Source organism: Chaetodon trifascialis, chromosome 24 (genome assembly GCF_039877785.1).
Source record: "Chaetodon trifascialis isolate fChaTrf1 chromosome 24, fChaTrf1.hap1, whole genome shotgun sequence".
In the NCBI taxonomy this organism is placed as follows: Eukaryota; Metazoa; Chordata; class Actinopteri; order Chaetodontiformes; family Chaetodontidae; genus Chaetodon; species Chaetodon trifascialis.
The window spans coordinates 8,126,038-8,139,567 of NC_092079.1; the positions used below are offsets into that span (position 1 = coordinate 8,126,038).

A 13,530-nucleotide genomic window follows, 5' to 3' on the forward strand; every position below is an offset into this window, starting at 1 on the left:
CACTCCTCTGCACGAGTGGCAAGGCATGATTACAATCTCAAAAGAGGCAGCAACACTCAAGACGACAATTGATTATGTCTGCTTTCCTCGTTGCACTTGAGAAATCACTTGACCGTAGCAGGGACGACTGTTTGCCCACTCGCAATGCAAATCTGCTAGTTCATTATTTGTTGGTTCGCGAATGGAAACCTGACTGGGACCAACAATCAGTACACAATCAGCAAGTTTGGCCAAACAGTGTGACTGGTCAGACACAAGTAGGCTTATTTACATAACAACCATGAAGCACACAAGCCTTTATAATTGATTACTAATCAAATGTCTTTGTACTGAACAAGTTACTGACCTCTTTTCTTGGGAAGAAGTACACACAGTAAATAGTAAATAGTAAATAACAGCCATAGACAAATCAGGGTCTGCCCCCATTCAGCTATGAACACAATGATGAGGTTTGCCACTGATGAAAATGCTCCCTTTTAGCAGCATAAAGAGGAGTTTACACACTACGAGATGACGTGAAGTCAATGTAAGCATGTTCAGGAACAAACAAAGCCTTGAATCAGTTAAGTTTGGGTAGATCTGAATAATTACTCGTAAAAAGCTCGGAGAGCATCATTACAGCAGTCAAATGTAAGCCTGTAATGGTGTGCATGAGCCATAATACAGGTCACTGCTCCTTTTTCCCACATTACCAGATTTTGTTTGCGTTACAGGGTGCTACAATCACCTGCTCCCTCCGTTCTGAACAAGACCCGCCTTAGGTGAGCCCTCCGAATGCACTGCGCACACATATACCAGCCTGCCTGGGGCGCGCACACACCTGCAGCTGCACACACATGCACGCACGCATTCACGAACACACTGCTCATGCACGCCTGAGGTATGGGCACACACGCACAGCTGATGCCATTTGGGAGCAGCGGCCTTGAGATGCAGCACTCTAATTAAGTAAATGAGAGAATGGCAGAGGCAGATGGTGGGAGAAGAAGAAAAGGCAAATAGCCACACTTCCTCCTCTTTCTGTCTGGGTCGCCCACAGGGCTGCAACTGTTTCCCTTCCTCTCACCTATGCCTTTTTTTTTTGTACTTTTTCTGCTTGCTTGCCTTTTTCTGGTAATTCACTCGAGGAGAGCGCACGTCACGCTCGCTTTCTTGTTGTCTCTTTACTCACGTTATCTCCGTTCCTCTCCCTCGCCACCCTCGTTTCCCTGCCTCTACGTCAGCGTGTGTGTGTCAGTGTGTGTGCTTACTGTACGTGCATGTCACATGCCCCGCAGGTAGATAGCAGGTCCCCGAAAGGAAATGGAAACTGGAAATGAAATATGAGTGCCTGCGCGAGCGTTCGTGTATCTAATATGTTCCTATGTAGGACAAACTGCACATCTTTCCCCTTCCGATATTTGATGCGAGTGTAATTTCTGTGCTGCTTAGCCTGACTGTGTGTGTCTGAAGGTGTGTGTCTGTTCTGTAACTGGCACTGCAGCAGCTCTCTCTCTTACCATCTTATCTTCACTTCAAAGAAAAAAGAATGTTTTTGCATCAACCATTTTTGATGCGACTTCTGGTCTGCGTGTTCTCAGCAGGAGCCAGTGCATTAATATTCAGTCAGTGGTGTCCGACTCTCTACACTGTACAGTGTAAGCCAAAGTCTTAGCCTTCTGGCTAACACTAGCATGTTTACAGTGACACTGATGCATTGTCTCTGGAAATAAATACATAAAAATTCAGTATGAGCTGTGGTAAGTCAATGCTAATGCAAACCGAGCATGTCCTCCTGCTGCTGCTTCACATTAACACTGGCTTTTATTGTGAAGACGCCACAGGAAACACAACATTTTTGGCACTTAACATTCTTTTTTTGCATTATCCCAATCAACCGGGACTGAAGTCTGAGAATAACAACTTTTCCGCCCTCTTTTTTGATGAAACCACGAGATGAGATGCTTCGTTTCTCCAACTTCGGTTAAAGTGTCTGGGTTATAACATGCTTTGAGAAGTCTGCAAATCCCCAGAAATCCCCAGAAACACAACAAATAACACACATCTCTCTCTCGCTTTACAAGTACTGTCTCATGAGCATCATCAATTTTTTTACCCAATTGGATTGAAAGAGTTTCCTCCGCTGGAAAAACCTCTAAAAGCAGTCTATAATCCAGCATGAAAAAGCTATGACAGACCACAACAATGACTTTTGTGAGTGAACCTGTTTGTATGCCCCACTGCCCCGCGGTTGAAACATGATTTCAAGGGAGTGAAAGCCTTTTGAGAATTTCATTTTCGAGCGGAACATGGGCCCGCGGAGGGCAGCAGCGTGACGGCATGAAGCGCCGTCTGCAACGCCGGACGATGAGACCACATGTGTATTCGACTCAATCAGCCCCTGCATTTCTCTCTGCCTGTCTGAATGTCTCTGTCTGTCTTTCATACTCTGTATTTTCTCACAGCGCTTATCAGCAGGAAAACACATGAATACCAGCAGCCACTCTGGAATTTAATGGACTTGGAATGAACCTGGCAACTGAAAGCACTGAGACATTTTAAGTATTTTAATATCAGTTTGGGTTTATTTGAATTTAATTGCCTTCATCACTATTTTGCTCTTCAGCTTTACCTTTTAAATCATAATCCAGGTCTTCATGTGCTCAAACAATGACCTGGTTGAATAATGGAACAGTTTGTCTTCCTAAATGTCAATCAACGACAATTTTGATAATAAATACATCTAAGTTATTCATCAAGCAAAAACACCGGTTGTGCACTGTTTCCATCTTCACCAATGTGAGTTTTGTCATTCATAAATTATTTATCTTTGGTTTTGAGACTGTTGAGCAGACAAAACAAACAATATGCGACTCTGGAGAATCGATTAGCTGAAAACACTGTTTAATCTATAACTAGATTAATTACCTGGAACCCTTATTAATAACCCTGTCAGCTCCAGAATATATTTACACAGGATACTCCTAACTTCTTTTGCCAAATACTGTTTTGGAGGAAACAGTGTGACATTGTTAGAGAGCCGCAAAGTCCACAGAGGGAGGACAGCACGGTGGGCAGAGGAGTCAAACAAACGGTGGACGTCGACCATTGAGTGTATATAAAGACCGACATGACTGCGCCCCAGAAAGAAAGCCAAAATACGTTGCTTGCCCCCTGGTGGCCACCTGCGGTAGAGGTCATAAATCCCACCCCTTCCATATTAGCAGATGTGGGGCCAAACTAAAAAAAAACAATTAAAAAAATAAATCAAAGGATACTTTTTACAGTAGTGAACAAGTAAGAAGAGGTTGTGATGTCATGATTGACAGCTGTGACTGGCTCGTGATTGAGTCGGGTGGGTGTATGCACGGGACCTCGACACAACAGCTCCATCCACCTATCACTAGAGCGCAAACTCTGGCTCCGAATGACATCACCAGGGCAAGATGGCGCCCGTGCCCTGGATACTTTGGCTTACTGTGTGGTTGCTCATGTTTCAACTAGATTTTATGTCTGAGAACTTTAAAAAACAAACGGGTTAATTTTCTGATTTTATCCGTACTCAGGTGGCATTTTATTGCACCCGTTTATTGTTATCATTATTTACATTTTCTTGTCAGGGGAAGATTCTGTATTCTAGGAAAACTAAATGAATTATGTTGGCAGTGAATGAATGCTTTGTAGATAGATATGTTTTTACTCTGGCAGCAAACAGTAGATCTGTGCCTAATCCACTTGGCAATACCCTAGAAACCAATATATATTTGCCCAATGCAAATGAGCTGCTTGTGATTTTATTCTAAGGACTCACACTGTATGCACACATACATCCACTATTTGTTCTCTTTTTGTAGTCCTCAGGTACAACAAACACGTGTGACCTCATTAGCATGATCCACGGAGACAACACACACGCGTGTGTGTGATGACAACACATCCCACTGACGCAAATATAGATCTTAGCACACAATATACTTGACAAATACACAACCGCAGACCTTTGCGCGCGCACACACACACACACACACACACACACACACACACACACACACACACACACATAGTGAGTGCCTGTGTGGCCCGGCCTGATTAATTGGAGCATTCAACAGCGGTGATAGCTGTACTCCTCAGAGACAACACACTGTCTCTCTCACTCCACCTTAACCTCTGCTGGACACGCACACACACATACTGTAACCACACACCTCCACACACAATATCCTTTCCCTCCTCAGCTGAAATTAGACCACCTCTCCCGCTTTCTCTCTCTGCCTCTGTCTCCCATCTTGCGAAATGACCCACCATCAGCTAGCTTTCACCTTGCCGATAGCGGTGGCGTTTTGCCGCGGAGCAACTGGTTAAAGTGCAGCGCAGGGGAGCACTCTGTGTGTGAGCACCTGAGAGTGTGTGTTTTCTGCCTCTCAGCTGCACACAAATTAATGAGCCAACACACAGAACCATAGACATGCACAAACAGATTCTTGTAAGTGCACTCTATCCAGCCTCTCTCATCTTTCTTGGCTCTGAAGGTGACTCACCTTCACAAACACACACACAAAATTACAGCAAAGCCTGGCCAAGGTTTTCTCCTCCACGAGTTTTATGTACCTTTAAACCAGCCGAAGGAGCCATATTTCTGCTGGACTGCAAGGTGACTTCAGAGACACAAAAAAAGGGGGTGGGGGTGGGGTAGGTAACAGGGATAAGCAGAACAAGTAGTGGCATAGGAAGAGTCTCCACCTCTGGTCAAGGTATTGTTCCACACCGACCGACCCACAATCCCTCACTATCACCCTTTCTATTGTCTTCCCCTCATGCTCTCATGCTCCCTCCTTATCTATCCTTGGAGACTTTCCATCTCTTTGTCTCGCTTTGTCTTCCCTCGCTCTCTAACACACTCTGCTCGACCCACACACACACACACACCTCCACCTTTTCTCCCTCTCTCTCTATTCCCTCTCTCCCCAGTCAGCTGTCACGGCTGCCACTTTCTCGCGCCCACTCATTTATTACAGGTCACCATCGCAGAAGGGGCCGTTTAAAAAGGACAGCGTGTCCCATCTGAACACACACATTATATACACACATACACACACCACCTCGGACGCATACTTTATACATGGATTTGCAAATACTGTACATAAACTTGGAAAGTTGCAACAGCAAATAATATGCACAAAATTTTGCATATTTGCAAATTGGACCTTCCCACACGCTCTCTCTCTCTCTCACACACACGCAGGTAAACACACAACAAAAGTCTTGCCAACAGGTACATCAAAATAAAAAAACACGCATCCATTCTGACTTGGGAAAAAAAAACTAAATGTACAATGAAGGCAAACCAGGCTGGCCGTAACCAAACGTCACAACATTTGCAAATCCTCGCACATTTGCACCAAAAACTGTCACACTGGAAGAATTCTGCCAGTTTTACCAATTGCTACAGATTTGCACGTCAAAGCATTCCAATTCATAAGCACTCCACAAGCCAAAGGCAAATTAAAATGAAGCCTCAGTCTCTAAAAACAAACCATGTGTGTGAGAATTTGTTCCCCTAGAACTCGCCTTCTCAGGCAGCGCTTACCCCAAAGATGTGCTCTATCACTCTGAACAAGCTCCTTAGACTTGTTTTTACCAAAAAATTGAGTCACTCTAATACTAAAACTATGTGAGTTATTAAACTTTTTCCACTAGGGTTACCTTATAAACCACATTCAGGGCTAATAGAGATACATTCATCTTTCTGCATTGCCTGTAAACAGGTCATTCCTCACATCCTACGAGATTCCTGAAACTCATTCTTACTTTAACTGGAACTTATTATACGTTTGTTTCATCAATAAGCTCCTTCAAAGTGGCATAATCTTTTACGGCTGCACACAATTTATCAAAAGATCACGCAAAAATGCTTGCAAATAATTGCCTTTTCTCGATTAAGTCACTCGATACGATCATAAAAATGCAAAACCCTCCTAAAGGGACTGGCAAATGTGGAGCCCTGCATGTGTGCTCACACTCACGCTTGGCTACGGGAGTCTCCTTTCATTATTTTGCCCTTGACAGAGAACACAGCATGTTTCCATAGCTCGAACACAGTTTTAATCTTGTAGAATTAGCTGAACATGAGTGAACCGAGCAGAGCGATACTTCTGTGGATCTGCGTTTGTGTCCTTTAAATACTCTAACAACATCTCACTGATATTACATTTTAATCCTTGTAAACATTCCCTTTCTGTGCCATGACAACAACTGGAAAAACACAATAATCTCCTGTGCTTTTTTTTTTTATTGTCGGCAAATATTCAGAAAAAGAATTAAAAACAGAGAGATACAGACGGAATCTGGCAGAAATAGTCTAATAGACACAAAGGCACACATGCCTAAGCATACAGAGTATCAATCACACACACACACACTCATGCTCGCACACAGTGATACACACTCACACAGTGCCAGACAGATTAAGGCCCTGATTAAGGCGGATGTCGCATAAAAGTCTTGGAACAGTAAATATCCTTAATTTGTAGTGTAATTAAACAGATTAGCTGCCGTGAATATCTTAACAGGGATTAGTTCACACACAATACACCAGGCAGGCTTGACTGCACACACGCACGCACGCACGCACACACACACACACACACACACACAGAGGGAGTAAACTAATGAAAAACATCAAAAATAGCTGCGCTTTAAACAACCTTAAGATGCAATTGCGAGACAAGTTGGTGTGTAAAGGTGTGTGCATGAGTGTGCACTGTGACATTGAGAGAGAGAGAGAGAGAGAGAGAGAGAGAGAGAGAGAATGCAACAAAAGTGAAGACACAAATCTACAAGTCAGGGTTGAATTGCCGGATCGACACGCGCACAGATGAGGGATTAGAGACCAGTGATCATTTCTCCTTTCACAGACTTTCATTAAAAAGACGGGCTTTGTCAAGGTTACAGGAGGAGAAAAAAAAAAAATTCTATTGTGATTTTAATGGCCTCTATTGTGCCGTGCTGAGAGGCAGAACAGAAAGCAAGGGAAGCAAGTGAAAGTCGGCAAAAGGAACGAGAAGAAAAAAGCCCAGACTCGTCATGAAAGACCGAGTCGATGGCACTTGATCCTGCTTCGCCAAAGCAGGGCTGCCAATCAAAGGAAGCTGAACACTGTCCCACTTCCTGTGTTGGCCTCATGCCTGAGCACGGCGCAGCAAATGTGAATTCAAAGCCAGCCCTTGTATACACAAGCACAGACACACAAATGGACGCATATGCGCACATACATTTTTACCCTACAAGGCGCCTTCACTCAAAACCATAACCCTCGGCCTAACTTTAAACCTCAAACTAATGTGAGCACAAAACACCCCGAATGATGCATTAATGAATATTTTCAGATTAACAGTTGACCAAACGACTCAGCTGTGTGCAATACAAGAACTCCACAGAGAATTATCCCCCAACGCTGCAGCTCCTTTCAGCTCTACGGAGCATTTTTGCAATCAAATTCAGTTTTAAGGCCCGTATATTTACTTTACTCATTTCCAACCGCAGCAGCCAGCTGTTTTCAGCATATCTTCAATAAACCAACTGTTCAGAATCTACCCAGAGCCAAATCGCTGGATATCTTCCTCGGGAGTTGGTGTGGACCAAAAGCAGAGCAACACATTAGCAACAGCAATTTAAAGTGATACTGTGTCATTGCTGTGCTTAGAGCTTGCTGTGCTGCCCCGAGTGGTGAAAAAAATCAATGAATGCAGGAAAACAGTGTGTTTAATGGAAAGCTCATTCTAATTTAATCTCGGAAAATTCCGTTCAGCACCTTACTGTACCAACACATGACGTTAATGAGTAACTCTACTACTGTACAAAGCTGCTGGGCACAATCATTGCACAATATATTCAACAAATACTCCCGGTTTGTCAGCTCAATGCAACATGCTTGGAGCTGCAGAAGGAAAGGAAAGAAACATTTTTTCAATCGACTAATATTATGGAATAACTTGGAAGGGAATTTTCACGGCAAACTGAATTCTAATCAGACACATGTTCAAAGGTCAGTAGCAAATGGGGTTAAGAGTTCAAATAATTGTTGTCCAACACCCATAGTCTGTGGGTGTAGCATCATCGCAACTGCTTCAGCTGGCATAGAAGTCTGGAAAATGGTCAAAAAGCTGAATATTGGCTTGTGCTAGTCATCCTAATTTACATTAAATGATTAAGCCACATTCAGACATTAGAATTTGAATGACAACCACTTATTCATCATTAATGTTTCTGTTAACTACAGTCTGTCACCATTTATAGCAAACATAAATTTAGTTCAAAATAGTCCCTTATGTTGTGTTTTAGTTGCAACTTCAAAGAACTATAATTTGAAACTGCCAGCTGCAGTCATTCAATTAAAAAACTAATTAGTATTTAGCTTGACATGGAAAGCAAATCTCACATTTGAGGTAACACAAATCAAATCATCTCTGACATCCGTGAAAGTTTCCAGTGTGGCTGTAAACCAAAATCAGCATCTAAACCTCCATCCGAAGGGCTTAAAGCTCACAGGCCCAGAAGCAGACGCGCACACACAGGAGCAGAAACATGTGTGTAAGCATGTAAATGACAGGCTGAGTGGTGTAAGGAGCTGCCAACACCATGTTGTCCATGAAACAAATTGGGTGTCGTAATTAAAGGGGGAAAAAATGAGCTGTTTTCCATTCACCCTGTGTGCTCAGTGACAGCCTCACACACACACGGCTAATGAAAGACAGAGGGAAGAGTGTGTGTGTGTGTGTGTGTGTGTGTGTGTGTGTGTGTGTGTGTGTGTGTGTGTGTGTGTGTGTGTGTGTGTGTGTGTGTGTGTGTGTGTGTGTGTGTGTGTGTGTGTGCGTGCGAGAGAAAGAGAAGGAGGGAGGAAGGAAGACACCGGAGGACAAAGGCGAGGAAAGCCGTTAAAAGGGGCAAGAAAAGCAGCAGGAGTTGAAGATGAAGCAGGGGAATAAGACGGAAAGGCAATGGAGATGTTGATGTGTGAGAATGGGGTGTGTGTGTGTGTGTGTGTGTGTGTGTGTGTGTGAGGGAGAGAGAGATGAGGAAATAAAAAGGAAAAGAGATGAGAAATGTGTGTGAGAGAGAGAGTGGAGGAGAGCTAATGAAATAAAAGTCAAGGTAAAAGAAGGGTGAAGTGTTGAGCCAAACTGCTCGGAAAAGATGTGTGTGTTAGCCATGCTCGCCTGTGTGTGTGTGTGTGTGTGTGTGTGTGTGTGTGTGTGTGTGTGTGTGTGTGTGTGTGTGTGTGTGTGTGTGTGGGAAGCCCCTCAGACGCAGGATGGAGGCATTTGTCTCTGAGTGGAATTACAAGTGGCGGGCCGAACAAACCCTCCAGTGGTCTAGAAGAAACAGAGGAGGAAAAAGAAAAGATTCCTCTGTCTTTCCTGTCCTTTCTTTTCCTCGGCCATGCCTCGCTCGCGCTGGGTGCGTGTGTGCGTGCGCGTGTGTGCGTGCGCGTGTGTGCGCGTGTGTGCGAAGGCAAGGGAGAGACAGCTGAGAGCAACACATACCACTGAAAGCAGATTCAAGACTTGTACTTAAAGCAAACAATGAGCAAGCATAAAGCTGCCTCGCACTTAAAACCCACTAAACAAGGCTTCCGCTGCCCTTTTGCCCATGAACTCGCACGACTTTGAGCGCGCGCGTGTGTGTTTGCATGCGTGCGCGTGGGAGAAAAATAAACAACAAGACTTTCGCAGAATCAGCATGCGAAAAGAAATTAAAAGGGGGCATGTAGATTCGAGGGTGTTTAAACTAAATCCCTGTGCATGGGTGGATTGTGTTTTCTGTGTGGGAGTGAGATCTCAGTCCTCCTGAAAGGGGACATCTGTGCCAGGCTTCCAGCCTCCAACTAGCCAATCTAACTCACACTAGGAGTTGGCACCGGACGCCTCGGCACAACCAAAGCCAACCCTGCTCATCATTAGGCAGCAAAGGCACGGGGGTTCAAAAGTCTGTCCTGCCAAACACACAGACAGGGCGCCAGAGACGAAGAGGGACTAAGAAGCTTCGGGGATGATTACAGAGGCCAATAAAAAGCCGCTATTTTGCACCCAAGCCTTGGATGTTTTCCTTCCCATGCTGTGCAGTTGTGATTCCGCATGTAAATATTTGGGTGGTTCGCAAACCCGAAAGAACAGAAGCCCCTCTATACAGCCGGCGGCAAACAAAATGTCAGCAAACAGGCGCGTGACGTCGCTGGACCGCTTTTCGAATGCATGGGAAGAGAAAAGTAGGAGGCAAAAAGACACTTTTTTTTCCCCAAGAGAGGGAACAGCGTCATCTTTGTCTGGCCCGTGCAGATCATGAGCACTGATTCAGATGGCAAGTACCGGGAGATGTAGCGTGCTGCTGTCTTAGGCCATCTGTAAGGCTTCCCTTGCGGCCCGCTGGGATGGTCCAGTTGTGACGGAGGGAGCAAACACCTCAATGTCACCCTCACTGAGCTGCAATCATTATTCTTTCATGCAAACGGCCATTTTTTATCTTGCTTATCTCTGGCTTCAGCTGTTTCACCGGAAGACGCCGACAAACATCCTGATCTCCATCGGCTCATCACGAGCGATCACAGCATATTTGACAAACATCCAGCTCGAGCCTGGCACGGGTTAAAGCCTGGCAGATATCAAGTTATGATAGCAATGTTGACTAATTTAGAGCAAGATTGAATTCCTTCACCCCCCTCATCTCTCATGCTGTCAAATAAAGGGCTCGCGGTCTAGACTGATGCTATCAAAAAAAGCTTAATTAGCTTGTAATAAATTCTCATTTCCGTCAGTCTTCTACAAAGCCTCGGCCAGCTCCGTGGCTCTGTGTGTGCCAGCTGACAGACGCCCAGTAATTTGATACTGGCATTCAGCAGGTCCCTCTCCCACTGCCCCCCTTCTACCCCCCCCGGCCATTTCACAGGAGAGCTTGTCTTTAAATGTCACCCAAACACACGCGTGTACAGGCAGCGGTTGCCATACACACCCGAGAGCCGCCGCGATTGAAACGTCTCAGGCGTTTGTATCGAGAGGCAGACAAACAGACAGCTACGCAGCGGATGATGAAACCGCCGCCGCAAGCTTCGTTTAAGAAGGTGTAAAAGGTGAGAGTTTTTGGAAAAGCCCAGCTGTCTCTTTCGCTTTAATCAAAAGCAGAGGAGTGGATCCCACCCTCACAAGTTAAATACCAAAGATTCATCCTGTCACGGCTCTGCAGAGAAATCAGTCGTTCAAGGGAATATCATCATCTTTGATTTGGCATTTTGCAGCGTTCTTCTCGAGACCTTCAAATCAACTGATTCCCAAACAACAGACACACTGTCCGGTACTGGAAACAGTAGCTTGGCACGTCTTACTGGACGTTTTCTAGAGCTTTCAAGCCCATCCCTTCCTCAAAGGAAGGAGAAGAAATCTAAGGATTTAGGATCGAAGAAGGTTCATTTTCCTAAATCCAAAATTTCATGACCTCTTGCTGACATTTTTGTTATTTCTAACAGTAAACTGACTATCATTCAGTTTTAGACTGTTGGTCAAACAAAACAAACTGTTTGCATCAGCGTGGGCTGTGAGAAACTACAGCGGGCATATTTTCTCCAAGAGAATGTAATTGAAAGAATGATCAATAACGACAAAAATCATTAGTTGCACCCCTCACCTCACTATGCCGCCAAAGGCAATGCAACCAAGTCATGGATGTCAGCTGACTTCCTTAAGACCCGAGTGATCTGGGATAATTGGCAGAGAAAAGTTGGTTTCACTGTTCAGATTTTTTTTTGTGCTGTTTCGCCTTCCAAGAGACTGGAATTCTGCTTCATGAGCAAAAACCTGCCGCGCAAGTCTAAGATGGAGGAGAAAGCTGATCAGCCTCCAGTTAACGAACACTTGAGTGCATCAGAATTGCCAATCCTGAACTCGGAATCAGTTTCCTGTGGTTTTTCTGTTTCATTTACATCAAAATTAAGATTAATACGAGTCTGCAGAGGCGTCCGCACAGATGCACTAAGATCCTCTCACGCTGCCAAGAGTCTGTCAGAATTCAGCAAAACATCAATCAAGTTGCTTGCAATGCGAATGCCTCCGTTTTTGGCACACGTGTGGCCACACTGCACATAACACACGCACATAGTTTGGTATATACAGCAGAGCGGCTGACTGGCAGCAATGCTGCAGACATTTGTCTCTCCACAGGAGCGTACTGACAGATTCAATCACCATGTTAAACACCAGAGAGGTGAGCATCTCCAGCCTTGACTTACTTCAACCTGATCGGGCTTTAAATGTGTTTGATGTATGGTGTTTGGTCTGAATTTTAAGAGTGACAATAATCTACTCACCCACTAACACCCACACACACAATGAACTTCCCAAGAGGCATAGCTCAGATTCTTGGGCCGAATTTGCATCACAAATATCTTGGAAGGGAGTGCATGCATGGAGAATAAATAAAGCAGTGAGGGTGCCACTTTTTCCTCCCCATTCATCCGGCCTGTCACCCATCCATCCATGCATCCATCCACTCCTGTTTAATAGGCAGCATTCAGCGCCTTCCACCCAAGATCCACACCACAGCCAGCAGGGGAGTGTGTGTGTGTTTGTTCCTCCAGCTCTGCCTAAGAACCACAAACCAGCAGAGATCGAGCCAAAACTCGACCTGTCCTTGGAGGCGGGAAGAAAAGCGTCCTGGAATCCCATTTGTGCCGCTGAGGGTTTGGCTCCCGGCCAAATTCACCTCTGAACATCAATCCACAAACTCTCCTGTGTTTCCACTTCCTGCTTCTGCTTGTTTTCCCACTTCGCCATCCCTTGCCAAAGCTTGATTATATCAATTACGGAGACAGATTCTGGCATCGTGAACTCCGCATCAGCCCAAGATTAAACAGAAAATATTACATTGCAAATAACAGGAGTGCATCTCATAGCCTGGTCTTAGTCAAAAGCAGACATTCCACCAAACCAAACAGAATAAACAAGCACATTAAAGTCTTTATTGATCAGCTATCAGCATGTCTGTGAACAAAAGCTGATGGGAAAAAGTTCAACAGCACAATTTCTCAGCATCAAAGCCTCTAACTGTTATGTGCTTGGACATGTAGTGAGATTTGGTTGCATCACGAGCAAATTATCTCACAGCAAGTGGGAAAACCTCAAAAGTTACATGTTGCAGGGGCAAATATCACCGCAAAACTATCTGCAAATAACCTACAGGGGTGCCAAAAGAATATTGCAGAGCTAAAGCATCAATAAAAATATCATTAGCTTCACTATAAATTGACTATTGAGTACCATGGACGGATTACAAGTCTTTATGAGAATACTGCAGGAACATTAAAGTGATTTTCGTCCAGGGATTGACACCACGGGGGTGCAAATGATGAAAGCGAGATGTTTTCCCACCGCTTTTATAGCCCTCAGTATATCTGCTACATCTAAATTATTCAAAGACAGTAAGGAGTGAAAACTGTGCCACTGGTGCAACCGAGCTCAACTGCCATAAATCAGCGCAAATAGCCGCGGTCCCCGATCTGTATCAATG

General features: G+C 44.6%; 1 protein-coding gene across 2 annotated transcripts in view; it reads right to left on the reverse strand.

Moving 5' to 3' along the window:
- LOC139352082 (receptor tyrosine-protein kinase erbB-4-like) overlaps positions 1–13,530 on the reverse strand; it is a 223,706-nt gene that overhangs the window by 209,212 nt on the left and 964 nt on the right. The window lies entirely within an intron of this gene.